Source organism: Columba livia, chromosome 3 (assembly GCF_036013475.1).
Source record: "Columba livia isolate bColLiv1 breed racing homer chromosome 3, bColLiv1.pat.W.v2, whole genome shotgun sequence".
In the NCBI taxonomy this organism is placed as follows: domain Eukaryota; kingdom Metazoa; phylum Chordata; class Aves; order Columbiformes; family Columbidae; genus Columba; species Columba livia.
This window is the reverse complement of record NC_088604.1, coordinates 115,206,879-115,223,082: the sequence shown is the minus strand read 5'-3', so window position 1 is coordinate 115,223,082 and position 16,204 is coordinate 115,206,879. Positions and strand designations below refer to the sequence as shown.

Here is a 16,204-nt window from a genome sequence, read left to right as displayed (position 1 = left end):
ATGTATTTAGATCACATCTCGTAATTTTTTCTACTTTCATGTAAAATCAAATGCTTACTGCAGTAGCAGGTTCCTGTGGTCCTTAATGCCTTTGGTAAAGAAGTAAATTGTTGGCACCTTCTGTGATCATGATGATGAGAGCTTCCAATTATTTCCTTGACAGTGATAATTGCTATATTTTTACCACTCTAATAGTTACTTCTGAAAGGTGAATTTGACTAGAGTTCAGGGAAATTGTTGAGGAAGATTCCATATGCTAGCAATGTTGGGTTTGTTTATGGCCAAAATCTTCACCAGATTCTTATAAAGCTGATAGGATTGTTTTATAACACATTGTAATTTACTGGGGATTTTTGATGATTAATTGTTCCTCTTTAAGAAAATATCTGGGAGGTATGGAAAAACTGTTCATGTATAGGTGCATAATTCCTCCCATGTATTTTGATAAAAGAAATTCAATAGAAGGTACCAAAGCAAGGAGCACAGAACTGTGCTAGAGAGGATCACGTCTGAGATACGGCCTCCCTTTAAATATTGTAGCAGTTTAATGGGTCTTGCTTAAGTTCGGTTTGTAGAATGAGATGCTGTTTGAAGACTATAGGAAAATTTTTTGCTTGTTTTTTATGTAGGAATAACAAAACAAAGCAATGAGAAAACCCATTATCACTTGCAGTTGGAAATAAAACCTTAACCAGACATAGAGAAAAGTCAATATTCTGCTTAATCAATATTCTTAGAAATTGAAATTGCATCAAAGACACATCTGTTTCTGTTTGATCATACATCAACATGAGAAGTGGAAAGACACTTTATCTGACACACAGGCACAAGCAGGGAAATGTACGGTTTGCGTGCAGAGCCTGAGAATTAGATGCTCTTGATTTCTTAGATTTTTTTTCCTGAAAACGTAATTGTGTTCACTGGCTGTTATTTTCTTTTACTTTTCCTGTTTGGTTGTAGACTCATTAAATTATTGTGCCTTGTAGCCCATTCATCTGAAAGTAATCAAACAATCAAGACTCTGTTTTCATGTTTTAAAGAGCTATAGAGCCACTAGAAATCTTTTGTCACTCTGTGTCACTTTGCCGTGATAGTATTACAGTTTGACTGTGGAAGCTGTTTCACATCTGATTTTGGTGATGAAAGCAACAACATGACGAGAGGTCTGGACTTCTCCATCCAGATGTGCCGTGATGCAATTTGGTGTGTCAGCGACTCATGGGAGGTTATAGGTGAATGGACAACTGCCAGCTCTCACAATGAGTTTGCTTTTCACTTATCTGTTTGTATATAGGAGACCAACTACTGGAATGCATTAACAATTTGAGTAGTGCAGTGATTATTTTGTTGTCTCCGCTCTTGTCATGATTGCAGTTGGATGAGTAATGGTAGTAAATGTGAAATCTATTTCCTAGCGTGATGAATTGTTATTTTTTGTTGTTATTTAACAGATTTGCAAAATGTTACGATCGCATTTCCTACCCCTGGGGTTTTCCCGTCTCTAGTTCTGGATCCTGAACTGCTTTGCTTGGGAGCATTTTGCTGAAATCAGCAGAGCTGCCGTGGGCCAGGCCGGCCTGGCTGAGGGAGGCAGGACTTGGGCTGGAGATGAGGACTCCATGTTAAACAATATTTAGTATTCAAAGATCATTCAGCGTATTGCTTTATTTTATAGACAACTTGGAGGAATTTGGAGTTAAATTCAGCATTTGAAGCAAAGATACGCTTTGGTAGGAAGCTGGTAGTCGGTAGATAAAAAGCACTCTTGCAATCTCCTTTATGATCTGTTTTGTTTTTATTGAGTACTTTGCTGTATTTACTTAGGTTGAATAAGAACAGGTCTGCTAAATGATTTCTTCACAAAGGAAGAATTGAAAACTACTGTCTGACTGAAAGATGTGAAGATTTAGGCTATAGGCTAGCTTTCTGTGGTTTGTTCTTGTTGCATCTGAGTCAGAGATCAGCTTGTGAAATACACAAATAACAGTAAATGTTCAGGGAGAGAATACATAAAATCATCAACTTTTTTTCCCTCATCTTTTTATCCTGATAGCGCGAATAGACCACGACTAACACGTCTGTAGCCTGGAGATGTTGCTCTATGAACTTTTCGAGATATGTATTTTTGAATGCCAAAAAATAGTCTCTATGAAAATAGAAGTGAAATCAAATTGTTTTCTAATTACCAGTTAATGTAATGTTCAGTATGGTTTTACAGAAGTCAGTGCGATCACCATCTGCCTTGTGTGCTGCCAGAGCCTACACAAAGCCCCCAAAAATGCCAATGGAGTTGTTTGCTGAATACATAATTTGGTTGATGTCATCTATTGTTTTTCAGCAAACACCTATGCAGGCACCCACGTTTTCATAGCGCTTTGCAGGGCTGAAAAAGGCAGTGCCTTTTGCTTGGAGATATTTTCCTTTCACGCTCTCCCAGACTGATCATCAATTAACTTCTGCACTTCATATTGTTGTTCCTTTTAAATAAAAGTTCATTCTAAATATTGTACAACTGCTCCTCAAACATTGAGCAGTACCCTGATAGCGTCATGCTTTAAATAACAGATGAACGGTGTCTGTTTAAAGCTCTACAAATGCTTGTTTTCTTTCTCGGTTGATTAATAGTCTCAGTTGGTTATACTGGCAGAAAATGGTCTGAATGTAAATCGTGTTTATGGCTGGAACCGAGGGTCCATAACAGCCTTGTGGCTTGTTATCTGCTTGCAGAGGTCCACTAGAAAAAAAAAGACCCTGTCAGAACACATTAAAAAATACAGTCCCACTCTGCAAGGTATTTAACGGGCTTAAAACCAATTGGAGATGTGGCGACAACATTCGGCACAGGGAATCAGTACCCTGACCTTGGCAGGAAAGGAGCCCCAAACCATCTTTTTTCTATTCTTAGTATTTCCACTAATAATTTCTTTATTTTTTTCTGAAAAATGTTTGATAATAAAACTCCTAAACCTAGGAAAATAAAATTTTATGGCCCCTAATATGGGATAGAGCCAACCATTGGTAAATGAAATCCAACAGGTGGACTTTCAGTGGAGGTGCCTTGCTGGAAATGCCAGGCAGTTTCTAATACGTTGGTTTATGTTGCTAATAAACCTCTAATATTTAGAATAAATTTTTCTGTTTGCTTGATATTTTTAGTGCTTTAAGCAATGTCCTTTAGGAAATGCTGTATATAGCATAGTCTCCTGGTCCAAAGCCACTGTGTAGATCAATCTGGAGTAATAATGTGCTTGTGCTCTCAAAGACAATTCCTGCTGTGAAATAAGTAGTTAGGAGGAGTGCTGGTATTAAACGCAGTAGGAGGAAGCAGCCTTTAAATTTGTTTAATCAGATTAAAAAGTGGGGATTAAAAAGCAGAGATTAAAAAGTGTTCTACTATGTAGGCATCATTTTCTGTATTTAAAAGGTGAATATTTGGAGGGTATTATTTTAAAGTAAGGCTGTGAGGTTAGCAGTTTTAACTCTTTCTGTATTTGCTTGGAGATTGCTTACAGAGCTGTAATTAAAAGGTTGACACCAAAACCCTACTCCAGCACTCTAAGCCAGATCAATTGGAGAAATGGGGCATAATATTCAAGCATATTATTCAAATTCCCAGGGTTCCACAAAACTTTGTTAACTTACTTTTTAAACCTTGATTGATTTAATAATACTTAAATTTTGTCTCAAATGATTCTAAATTTCTGGTAGGCAAGAATCAGAGCGATACTTTCTTCTGCGTGCTTCTAATGTGCAGCAGAACGTTATCTTTGCATGATTATTCAGTTTGGTACCTTCCTATTTCGTCTGGAAAGAGGTGACTCTGGGAATAGGATAATAAGTCTGGGAATTGAAAAGAAGGCATTAAAAGCGAGCAATAAGTGGCCAAGAGAGGATTGCTTGGAGAAGACTAACTTGTCCATGTTGGAACAATGTCCTTGATCTTCTCCCACAATTGCTTTTAAATATCTAAGTGAAAACACATGTGCCACCAGATGCATAAATAGACTGAAGTTTGATGAAATTTCAGCTGAAAAAGGCTGCTGGTAAGCACAGGGTGACACAATCATTAATATAATTGAAGCTTCATAAATGTTATTATCATTTTGTCTTTATACTGGTTGTCTTACTTGAGTAGCATCAAATTTTTGTCAGCGTTGTGCCCAAACTGCTTGACACCTGTAGACAGAGCCAGAAAAAAGCTCTAGTTGGGTATTTCCTGGAACAGCACTGAATTGCAGCAACTGTTTGCTGTCCTTTGCTGTATTTCTTAAATCTGTATCGTTGCTTCAGATTTGAAAATTAAATTTAAAATGAAGCAAAGCAAGTTAATAATGATCAAAGGTCCAGGACTCCTTGTTCTTGAGCAATGCTTTTGTTGTTTGGATTTCTTCGGGAAAGGGTTTTTGATGGTTAATAAAAGCATTTACTGTGTATTTGTGTGTTCTTCTGGTTTTGTCTAGATTTCAAAGGTGTTTTTTTTATATGCTCAATTCATGTATTTTATAACCATTTTGAAAATAAGTGCAGTGATGTCTTTATTGTGCTTTAATTTCACCTAATTGGCTCCAGTCATCTTAATGACCTGCTATATTCGCCATTAAAAACAGCATACATTGCATATGCTGTAAATGTGTTGGAAGGGAAATATTAATGATTACTTCTTTGGTCCTAAAACCTGCTTAGATTTTATGTTATATTGTAAAGCTTTATGACTTGTCTCTCCCTTAGGTACCCCCATACACATACAAAGGGAAAAGTTAGGACTCCTGGGGAATAACATGGAATGCATTTATCAACTGCAACTAAACAAGTTCCAACACTGAATTCTCTTCCAAGTCTGCTCAGGGTCTGTCATTGGTTTGGGTAGAATACGGCCAGGGGCTGTAGCCACCAGTTGAAATGTGTGGCTATGAATCAGCAAGAATCTTCCATCTTGAGAGTCTATGGTCTTTATCCTTGGATTTGAGCCTAGCTCATATACATTTTTTAATGATAGATTCTTTAAAATTTAATTTGTGAATGGACCGGAGTGCACGTTTGTCAGCGCTCCATGTAGGGTCGTGCTGCGGTTAACGCTGGAAATCCTCATTTCACATCAAACTGTTCAGTTAACAAATGCATGAGTTGTGGCTAAAGGAAATGTTTTACTATCGATCCCCACTGCTAAATCTAAACCTTCTTCTTCTGGTCATCACTTGCTCCAATCTGGTTGAACACCAGGACAGGAGCGGGCACAGCCCAAATTTCCCTCTGTTTGGTACCGCGGCTCTCTGGTGTCAGTGTCCCCTCTGAATACCCTCCTGACGAAACAGAGAGTAAGTTACAAGGTGTAAACTCTTTCCTAATGCTTAATTTATGTGGAAGGCGCTATTTAAAATGCCTCCTAATTCAGTGAAAAATGATTTTCAGTGGAACATGCCTTTCCACAGTGGTGGCATACAGTCATTCCTCAGGCGTGTTGGCGCTGGAGCAGGGCGTTTTGTCCCTTAAGGCTAATATATTTTATTTCCACTATATTTGGATATAGTTGGTCCTTTTTACTCAAAGAATAATAAGGAAAAGTCTAATGTGTAGCAGAAAAATAAACAAAATTCTGGTTGCTGCAGTCAGCTGACAAGGAGAAGGAGTTATAATGGGTTATAATGGAAACGTTTATGCTCCTTTAACTGCAGCGGTTGCTTCTGCTCCCACTCTAATATTTTCTCTCAGTAGTGAAAGCCTACGCTCAGTACTGGAAAAATTAATCTTTGATGCATGAGATTTTGTCTGCCTGAATTTTGCTTGTCTCATTTTAAATGGTGATAGAAGTTGCTTACTGTAGTAAAACACAACATTAACCTCATAGTGTGTTGGCACTCTGTGATTTATGCTGGTTTAGTCTCTGAAAAATATTCAGCTTGTCTCCCAAACCTGGGTTTAGCTTATAAAATATGTTGGCACAGGCTTGGGGCTTGAATTGGAACACTAACTGCTGATCCTCCAGCTCCCTATGGCAGGAAAAAGGTTTAAAATTGTAGCCTCTCGGAGGTCATTATCTTGATATCATTTCTTCAGATTCATAATAATTATATTATTGTATCTGGAATGTTTTAAAAGCAGTACAGCCTCATTTTCTTTCTCGCAAGCAAAGTATAGGATTCCTTTTTGTGCCGATTCTGCATATTCCTCAGCCAAAAATACGGCAAATTATTTTCAAATACAAATAGTCAGATCATAGGTAACAAATAAGGACATAGCTATTTTCAGTCTACTATTTGGAAATAAGGCAAAAGGAATAACAAGGACATGAAAGGTGCTGTGATTTTTTGAATTATCCTTCATTCACCCCCAAACATCAGTTTACTTGACGTTTAAAGCTGCTAATTTTATTTCTATTTTTTTCTGAATATATTTTGAAAGAATGTTATGGATGAAAAGCGGGACTATTTCCAGAGGCGTTCTTTACCTGTAATCTAATTCCTTTAGATCAGTCCAAAGTGGATAGGATGGGGAGATTACGTAAAATGATTTTACAAAGATTTTTGTTTGAGCAGAGGAATTTTGAGGCTGTTTCATATGACCTAAGTGCACAGACCCAAATACATGTTTGTTTGGGGTTTTTTGGTCAAAACTGATGTCAAATGTTTGGAACATTTCTCTTCAGGAAAAAGACATCAGGTGTGAGACTGCAGAGCGTAAATAATGTTTTAATTGCTGTAGGAAAGAATCTAAATACTGATTAACCGGATAGAGAGAGAGAGAGAGATACAAGAGATAGATAGATAGAGAGAGAGATATAGATAGATAGATAGATAGATAGATAGACAGATAGATAGACAGATAGACAGATAGATAGATAGATAGATAAAAGTGGTATTACTTTACATCCTGAAATGTTGTTTTACTACTGATGAAAAGGCACCATCATCCAGGATGTTTTACCTTCTCGTATGGGGATCAGAATCACATGGATTTTTTGTTGTTGTGCAGCAGTAGGGATTTATGAAAAATGAATTCCCTGCTTTTTTAGATTTCCGATAATATCCCCCATTTCTTAACATTGTCTTCACACTCCATTTTTTTTTGTTATTTTTTAAAAAATTATTTTAGTTTTATTTGAAATATTTGGTACATTTCAAAGAGGATCCATTAGGGTTGGGTTTTTGTTTTTTCATTTATTAGGCTTCTCAGATTCTTCTTTTTTTGGTATTGGTGAATTTTTGATGGTGTTTATGAGGATTCTTGAGTTATTCTCAGTGATCTTGTACCTTTTTACGAAAAAAAAAAAGGGAAAATTAAGTGATGGAGGGGATACACTTATATTACTATGTGTCTGTAGCTATACATCTATTTCTCTGTGTGTTTGTATTTTCTCTGTGCATGCTGGTCAGTGTTGCAGATTATTTTCACCACTGTGTGAATTGCAAATGTTCTGCAACTCTGGATAGGTGGCAGTAACTTTTAGCTTAATTATCAGGTAATAAAAAGTAGGTTCAGAATGTCATTGATTTTTAGCCTTTTTCAGGATACTCCGAGCAGAAACGTTACTTTTTAGTGGTTGCAGCACAGAGTTCTCAGGTTGCTGGATTAGGGCTGAAGTTTCACTGCTGGAATACAGAGGAATTTTGAGATGCATCATCTACAGGGCACAGCGCTCACTCTGACCTGGGCTTTCCACCTTCCTGGGTGCCTTGGAATAGTATCAGCGAAACAATCTGTAACAAAAAAGACCCAACAATACCCGCAGTGACTGGTAGTAGTTCTGAGACCAAGTTTAAGAGGAAAATGTATTAGTGCAAGATACAGTATTTTCAGTGTAAACTTTTTTATAGCCGTTTCTGCCCACATGCTGGTTGGTAGGTGAGCATAATTTGTATAAAATAATACACGCAGTGAGAAGCCAGAAGAAAGTGTTAATTAAACAACTGTCGCCAGCTTTGAATTACTACTTCTTACATGCTCTTCCTTAGTGATTTGTCATGCTACAAATCTCTCTGCTGGCTCCTTGGGAAAGTGAGTTATACTGAATTCCCTTTAACCTCAGTCACAGTGGTCTGATTTTCTGCTGATGTAACAGAGAGATGGATAGAGAAACGTCCGACCGTTTTAATGTTTCAACATGGCAAAAAGAAATGTGTTTGATACATCACTGCACAGTTCTAAGTAAGCATCCTATTTAGTTTTCAATAAAATTCGTTAGTAGCTTTCCAGGGCTTTTCCAGGCTCATAAATAAATACATACATAAATGAGAAATGCTTTGCAACACTAAAAATAACCCCTTTGATATCTAATTATATGTCTATCTGTCTGGATCGCATTTATTTTGTTGCAACTTTCTTACTGTGCTTTCAGTCTATTTTCATGCAGTGTTTGCATTACAATTAAAACATGTGGGTCGGCTTTGAGAAAGTAAGAATACAGTAAGAATATTGTTTAATATCTCGTAGCCTGCATGGGCTATAAACAGCAGGTCATCGAGCCTGTAAACTGTTTGAAGAACCCGTGAACACAAAGGAGGAAACAGTTTCTTGTTGAAGCTTTTTGTTTTAACAGCTGCATTATTCATTTTTAATTTGCCAGTAAAACTGGGGAGACTCCACACACATTGTATGTGAAGCAGAGAAGGGCGAAAAAGCCTTGAGACTTTGAGAGGTGTCATGGATAGCAAAATAATGTCATATAATACACTCTGAAAGCCCACAGTTTTGAAAATCACTATTCATTTAAGTAAAAGGTTACACTCATGTCAGGTGTAATCCTGTCAGAGGTGTAATCTTGTTTAAACCAACTCTTTTCTCACAAAATGGAGCACAAATGTTTCCAGGGAAGACTGTTCATTTAAAATGTATTTGTTGTAATACAGCGCTATTCATGAGAAGCTGGAAGTGAACACAAAATTGACTGGGGAGCCATGAATAATGCTGGATTTCTTTCAGTTTAGAGAGTCAAATATAAACAAAGATGCAAACCAAGTCGTTTTAAATCAGAATCTTATACTTGGCAATGAAAGACAACTGCACAAAATGAGCTTTGGCTTTGAACGACTGGCCACAACTTAAGAATAAAACCGCCTCCCCATCACTGCCAGGATCCCCCCTTATTGCACTGTTTTTGAAAGGCGTAAAAACTCTCCTCTTATGGGTAAAATGCTTCCTGTCATGTCCCTGCCTTTCTCAGGAGCTCATGGTCCTGGGTGACATTGGCTGCCCTATGGCACGGCCACCACTCTGGATCTGCTGCTTTTGCCAAGGGAAGGGACCTCTCTGACACCCCAGGCTGAGATGTGAAAGAAAATATAGATTCCGTTTGATCACCTGCAGTGCCTGTGTTAGCACAGGAATAATTAGGCCAGTAGTAAAGAAAACTTATAGACAGGTTTTCCCCCATGGGTAATTCAGAGGCATTGGTGAAAAGGCATAAGATCTGTGTCAGAGAGCTCTGAATCTTACAGCTACCAGGGTGTCCTCTTGGATGTACAGATCCAGGAGTCCTCTTTCTTTGTGGAAATTTAATTATACAATGGGGGTATCTAGGTTTTTCTCATTTAAAAAAAAATGCAACTCTAGAAGTTCCTGAGACACTTTTTGACAAAATAATTTGTAACATTTCACAATCTCTAAAAACACAGTAAGATTTCATCTTATTTTTCCTCTGTCCTTTTGTTGTTGGTTTTAGCCAGTGCTTTGCTTAGCTTTTCTACCAGTTGGTTTTATCAAAAAGAGCAGTTAGTTCATGGGTCAGAGAATCTCTTGTGATCATCCAAAGAGGGTGAGGCTGAAAATGAGAGAGGACATTTTTTGATCTTTATTTTTAGTAACATTTTTATGGAGACCAAATGACTATGAACAAGAACTCGGGGCAGCACAAAGGAGTAAATCCCCTGTATAGCAGACACAGCATGTTCTGAAAGGAAATCCTCTAAGGTGGGACACGTCCTCACCTCCTGTCCCAAAGAGCTTGGGGGTCTTTGGCCTTTTCCAGACGTTGCGATGCTGTTCGGTTGTGTCGTGTGTTCCTGTGGTGAATGGAGAAGTTGTAGCTGCAGAGCTGCTGTTGCTCCTTGTCCCAGACAGCTCAGAGCCGCACTCGTGCCTGCGGGAATATACACTTTAAGCACTGGTTTTCAAAAGAAAAGATAACCCCCCCTTGTGTGTAACCCACATTAAACAGGTGCCATTAGCACGATGGAAAGTTTCCAACTCTTAGCCTGAGTATCTTTTAATAGATGAGGAAGATCTTTATTTTTCAGGGTTTTTTTGAACGTTCTATGCTTTAAAATATTCTTTGAATTAGTTCAAACTATAGATGTGACTTTTGTATCGGAGTAACTTACCCACTGAGGCCAAACTTATGCCATCAGTGAATTTCAAGTAATCTGTAGAACCAGCATCAGTTGGTAATAATTGTCTGTCGCTGCTATTCAGTGCTGGATTTGAAGCAGAAGTGTGTAAGCAAATGGCTCTGTAACCCATTATCTAATCTAGTGCCTCATAAGAATCCTATTTTATTAAATAAATGGCGATTCATATTAGATGCATGTGTGAAAAGTCCCTGTCTTGTGTTGTTCCAGCAGCCTGCCAGCATGAGCAGCCTGAGATTTCGACACATCACTCTAAAGTGAATGAATAGTTCCTTAATCTGCCCATTTTTCAGGAGGTGAATTCAGTGGCTGTAGAGGGGGCAAAGCTTTGGGCAGGGCCCGTTGCACTGAACGCTGCTCTGAAGCGAACGTCTCCAAGGCCGTCACCTCTCAGTGATGCCATTTTGGCCACGCTTTTCTCACTTTTCCACATTATCCAACCAGCCAAATGTATCTCCCAGCCTAGAGCAGGGAACCCAATGTGTTCCCTTGCTGCTAGGCCTTGGATTTAACAATTAGCTCCAGGCTGTCCTTAATACAAAACAGTACTAATGCTCATTAGGATTATTGTGTATTTTATTGGAGAAATTGTAACAGACGTATTGATGTTTGGAAAACAACGTATTTACCTACCAGTGTTTTTTCTGTTTTTCAAAAGCACTCCTGCTGGTTTACAGTAGCTGGAGGTTAAGCAGCAGGAGCTCTGATTTGGCTCCAAGCCCAGCATCCATTATGTCTTGCACCTTTAGCCTCCAAATTGATAAAATGGCAGGTGTACAATTAGCAGATTTAACTACAGTTAAATCTTATCTCAATGCTGTTTCTGGCAAGTATGTTATGCCTTTCCTACCCCTGCGTTTTTCTGTTTCTTCAAACATCCACCTAATTTCCACCACTTCCTCGGGCAGCCACTTGTAGTGGCAATCTCTTCATGTTGTTATTGTGTCTTTTTGGAGACTTGACAGAGCATCCTTGGTCAGTTTAGTTTTTCCAAACCATCCCTCACCCTGTCTGTCCTTTCCCAGTCATTGTCCAGCTTGCTTCTGTTTGATGTGACCTCTTTTTTGACCTTAGTGTTTACCTCTGTTTCTTCCCTCCACCTAATGGAATGAACACCTCCTCTTAGCACAAAATTTGGTCTACATCTTGGGTTTCATTAAAGTCAGACTAGTTTAAATTCAGATTTAAGGTTCATTCCTAGTAAATGCAAGAGAAGCATCTGAGCTTGGGCTATGTGGAGATGGAAATGCTGTCATCCCAGAAGCAAACCAGTCCTCGTTCATCAGATATGCTCAAGCATTTCCAGTTGATCTGGAAATATTATTTTCTCATCTAAACCATTATGTTAATTCAAGCCATAGTTAATTCACAATGCAAGTTCAATGACAAAGATTTTATTTTTCATCTCAGTTCTGCACCTTGTTTAAATATATGCATTAAAAATATGATTGACATTTCTTTTTACTGCATGAGGTACAATATGCACAATTCTCTCTTCTATACATACAGGGAACACCCCTTCATTTTTAAGAATCACATTGCTTGTTGATCAAACCCTACACATTTAAAAATGTATTCCTTCTGCTTCTTTCCTATCAGATGTTGAGAAACGGTTGATTGCAATTTCTCCAAGTTGCAAGAACTAGTCTAAGCTTGCCTTCTGATCCAATGAAGTCTTAAGATATAATGCTTTATAACAGGCCAGACTCTATGATTAAACACGTGGAGTTTTAACTTGTGAATACTTGACCAAATAAATGCCATAATCAACAGGAATAGATGGCATGTGATGATTTACTGGTTGTGAAAATCCTCCTTTATTAAGGCATTTGTTACTTTGATGACATGAGTTTCATCTACAGTCAGTCTCACAATAAGCGTAGTATCAATAAAATTATATATATATTGTTTTTTCTTTTTAAAGAAACATTGGCCTTTCAGATGGTTGTGTTTGGGGTCTTCATGGAGAATTATGCATTCAGCTGGTGGGCTGAATGAATATTTCTTTATGCTGCCTAGTGTAACATCACTCATGGCTTGTTATCCTATTAGAAGTGTTTTGAGATAATAAAACAACGATTGGCCATTGTTATTGAAAACTAGGGAGATATTTGTTCCTCAGCGTTCAGTCTGAAACAGCATGCATTTCTTCAGTCTTTAAAATGCGAGGTTTCTGTGTAACCAAGACTTGTGAGATCCTTTCTTTTGTACATTTATGTTAGAAGGTATTCATTTGAGGGTAATTCCACATGAAACCTAGTCTCTTGTGGCACAGTGGTTGTCTGCAGGTGTCCTGGTCTCCTGCTCTATCACTGGCTGGGAGATTTCACCTTCATCTTTAGGGAGTTCATGCGGGCTAATCAGGATTGGCAACTCTGTGCAAATGAGATTGTAAATGAAGCTTGAAAGTGGAATTTCTTTTAAAGAAAATATTTGGATTAAAGAAGTTGTGAGGTATTTATCATTCTATTTTCTTCTCCCAGCTGAACACTCGACATTCTCTTCTTTTATTAAATTATATTAAAAATTTTTTAAAATGTAAAAGAGATAGAGGTGGATCATTAATATTTTTTTTTCCCCGAATATCAGTCATGCTTAATGCATTCAGAACATAATTGTAATGTATGGAGAATTCAATCATAACTAACAAGCTGAGAAAGAGACGAGTAAATCAGTTTTCCTTCTTCATCTTGAAGTGTTTTCCTTGAGAACGATGTTCCAAAGGGAAGAAGGTTAAATTATGGGTCCTATTTAGGTAGCTCTGCTTTGAAGAGCAGCGAGAGATGTTATTAAATGCCGTTCCCCCTGCAGCCCTTGCTAAACTCAGCGAAGCCGGCTTGAAAACAGAGAGCGCTTTGCCCTTCGTGAGCCGCTACCTTATCTTTATGTTTCTGAAGACTTCTGGAATTTACTAAATCCTTTAAGGAATAAATGGGGTATACTTTATATGTCCAGATTTTTATCTATTTCCTTTTCTTTTATTGATGTTCCATGGGTATGCGAGCTCTGTGAGCTGGGCTCCCCACGCCGCCAGTGCCGCTCTGCTCTCACAAGCACTCCTGGTTCTCTCCCTTCAAGTTCCTACTTGACGAACGAAAGGTTTGCGATGCTCTTTTGCCCAGTTCCTGACAACTCCCGGAGGAGCTGTTTTCACTTTCTGCAGAGCATTTACATTTTATCTTTGTAAGAGAGGTGTTTGGCACTATTCTTGTTTTCTACTTTAATGGGATTGATTTCGGAGTTACCTACACAACCATTCCTGCATAACTATAAACCTTCAAAATACATGGAACAATGACCTTTACATATCAGAAGATTAACCAAACTGGAGAACAATAAAACTTAGTGAAGCAGGAAACTTCAGATTATGTGGAATGATTTTTGAAGCTGATGTCAGTTTTGTTAGCGCTTTAATTTTACATTCCTGTACGCTTCAGATTACTTGAGAATAGTGAGCAAATAGTAAGGTGCACTTTTTCTGCTTAGAGAGAGGAATGGAACAATTTGAAAAAGAAAAAGTGTCTTGCTTGAGAGGAGTGGTACTTGTTATCTGAGACTTCTGAGACACAGGAAATTCAGTTTGCCCCCTGTTAGAGATGTCATTTCAGCAACCTCAACAAAGTGCTGGTGAGAAATGGTTCTTGGAAAGCCTTTTCAGGAGCTTAATATAGTCTGCAGGGGTTTTAGTGACATTTAAAAACAATTGCTTACATTGCGGCAGAGACAACCCTTAGTTATGGAAGCAGAGGTGGGTTTTATTGCTCTGACTTGTGCCCTTCATGTTAAGATGGTTACTGTAGAGTTAAATATGCTGTCTGCATAAATCTATTTTGATCTTGGGGATAGCTCTATCTGTACGTTCATACAACATAGGATTGTGTTCTTCACATCAGGGAAATCTTGATCAAATGAATTTTTGAAGTACATAAATGAGCACCTTTACCATTCAATTTATTTTTTCTTTTCCATTTTTTTGGGCTTACCCAGACGTGGTCCATATGTGTAATTCCAAAATAATGGCAACAATAACATTGTGGGATGAAATGCCCTCTTTTTGGAGAAAACAAACATGAAACTGGAATTAAAGCTGGAGTAGCTGGGAAGAAAACGGTTTGTTAAAAAGTGTATAATTTTGAAGAGATTTATTCTTTACAGCTTGAACTTTCATATTTCAGACTGCTTCCTACAGTAGAATATTGGAAGTTTCCAATTCAGATTGTCAACAAAGATTAAACAAAGTATATTATCATTGCCCTATGTGAATCCTTGTCCTGAGGAATTTGCAAGTAGTGTTATTGAGATATGTTATTTTCTCAGCGGAGAAAGCAAACTTGCCTTCCCGAGACTTATCTGTCACTTCCTAAATACCTTATTGAAAATATGCATATATTTTCATTTGTTTGTGATAGGCACAGAAGTGGGAAATCCCCATCCATCCCTACTGCTCTCAACACAATCTCTAACAAGGCTGACAGGTCTTGTAATTTGTTTGCTGCTTCTATTCTTTCATTTCTTTAATTCACAAAAGAGCCATATTCCAACTCCTGTCACTTCATGTGTGCTTAATTCACTTCCAGTGAACTTGCATTTAAAATCACAAATATTCTGCTCTGAATTGGAAGATTGCTGCACTTACATGAATAGATTTTAAGGATGAAAATAATAAGCCTCAGTAGCTTAATATTTTATTGCTTAATCTGTTACTACATGCTAATTCTAAGCATTCCAGTGCTGATTTAGGATCTTACTAGATGCCTTTTCAGAGATATTGCAGAATGAGTGCGTGGGTACCAGGCACGTTGGAAAATCTGGCCACTAAATAATTCCTTAGATTAAAAAAAAAGGGCACTGTGGAGCCTGAAGAGTCTTGCTTAAATGGTGCCCTGGGTTGAAAATTCAGTCCAGCAATCCCCGATTGCTACAAGCAGCAAAATGTCTTAAAACCAGGTTGCAGGTACTTTATCTGGTGCATTGCTTGATGGAAGATACCACTTTCAAAGCTCCAAGTGCACATTTCCATGGCCTGGGAGTGGCACCCCAGCCGCATAGACTTTAATTAAGGGTTTATAAAGCATTATGTTGCAGGGGGAAGAGAGGGCTGAGAAGAGACAGGAATTGAGAACTCTGACCAAATGTAGAATTTAGGCCACAAAGTTGCCTTTTAGCTCCATGCCATTTTCAGTGTTAAAATTCAGTGAGATGTAAAAGGAAGAGGAATAGTTGAGTGATGAGTTGCTGCATGAAAATTTCAAGGAGGAGTTTCTGATTTGTGGCTCCGTGTCAAGGGTTTTCTTACTACGTGGTTTCTTACCAAGTGGAGAAGTGGTTGAAAATGTGGGTTATATTGAAGCATACTACAGTAAACTGTTATTAAACGATCAAGATCTTTTGCCCTGTGTAACACTTCTCTGCCTGTGGTGGTTTTGTGAACACTGGATCTCATGAGGCTCCGTGTGCACAGCTAAAAATCTCAACTTGCTTTGCAAGTTCTTGGCACCTTTCAGGAGTGGATGAAGGAAGAATGTACCAAACTTGTTGGAACAGAGCGGTCTATGAGTGCATGGAAAAAATTCTTCCAGCTCTACCATGACTGGAGATAGGGTGTGTCCCATGAAATTCGGGACGGGAAAGATTGTTTCCCGGAGGCAATCGTCGTCCTCCCGCTGCTGCCTCTTCCCAGAGTGAGCTCAGAGGCGTGTGTAGGAGGACACCCATTGGTTTTGGCTCAGGTCTGTTGTCAGAGCCGGCTCCTGTATGGGGCTGTGGGCATCTCTGGGACATTGTGCTCCTTCAATGTGTTCACACTCTGCCCCACAGGATGTGTCCTTTGTGTTTGACATCGTGGCGTAATGCTTGTCCTTTCG

At 38.4% G+C, this 16,204-nt stretch overlaps 1 protein-coding gene across 14 annotated transcripts in view; it reads left to right on the top strand.

Annotated features, from left to right (window-relative positions):
* The window catches only part of MACROD2 (mono-ADP ribosylhydrolase 2), an 869,250-nt gene that overhangs the window by 268,445 nt on the left and 584,601 nt on the right, over positions 1-16,204 (top strand). The gene's annotated exons all lie outside the window — the stretch shown is intronic.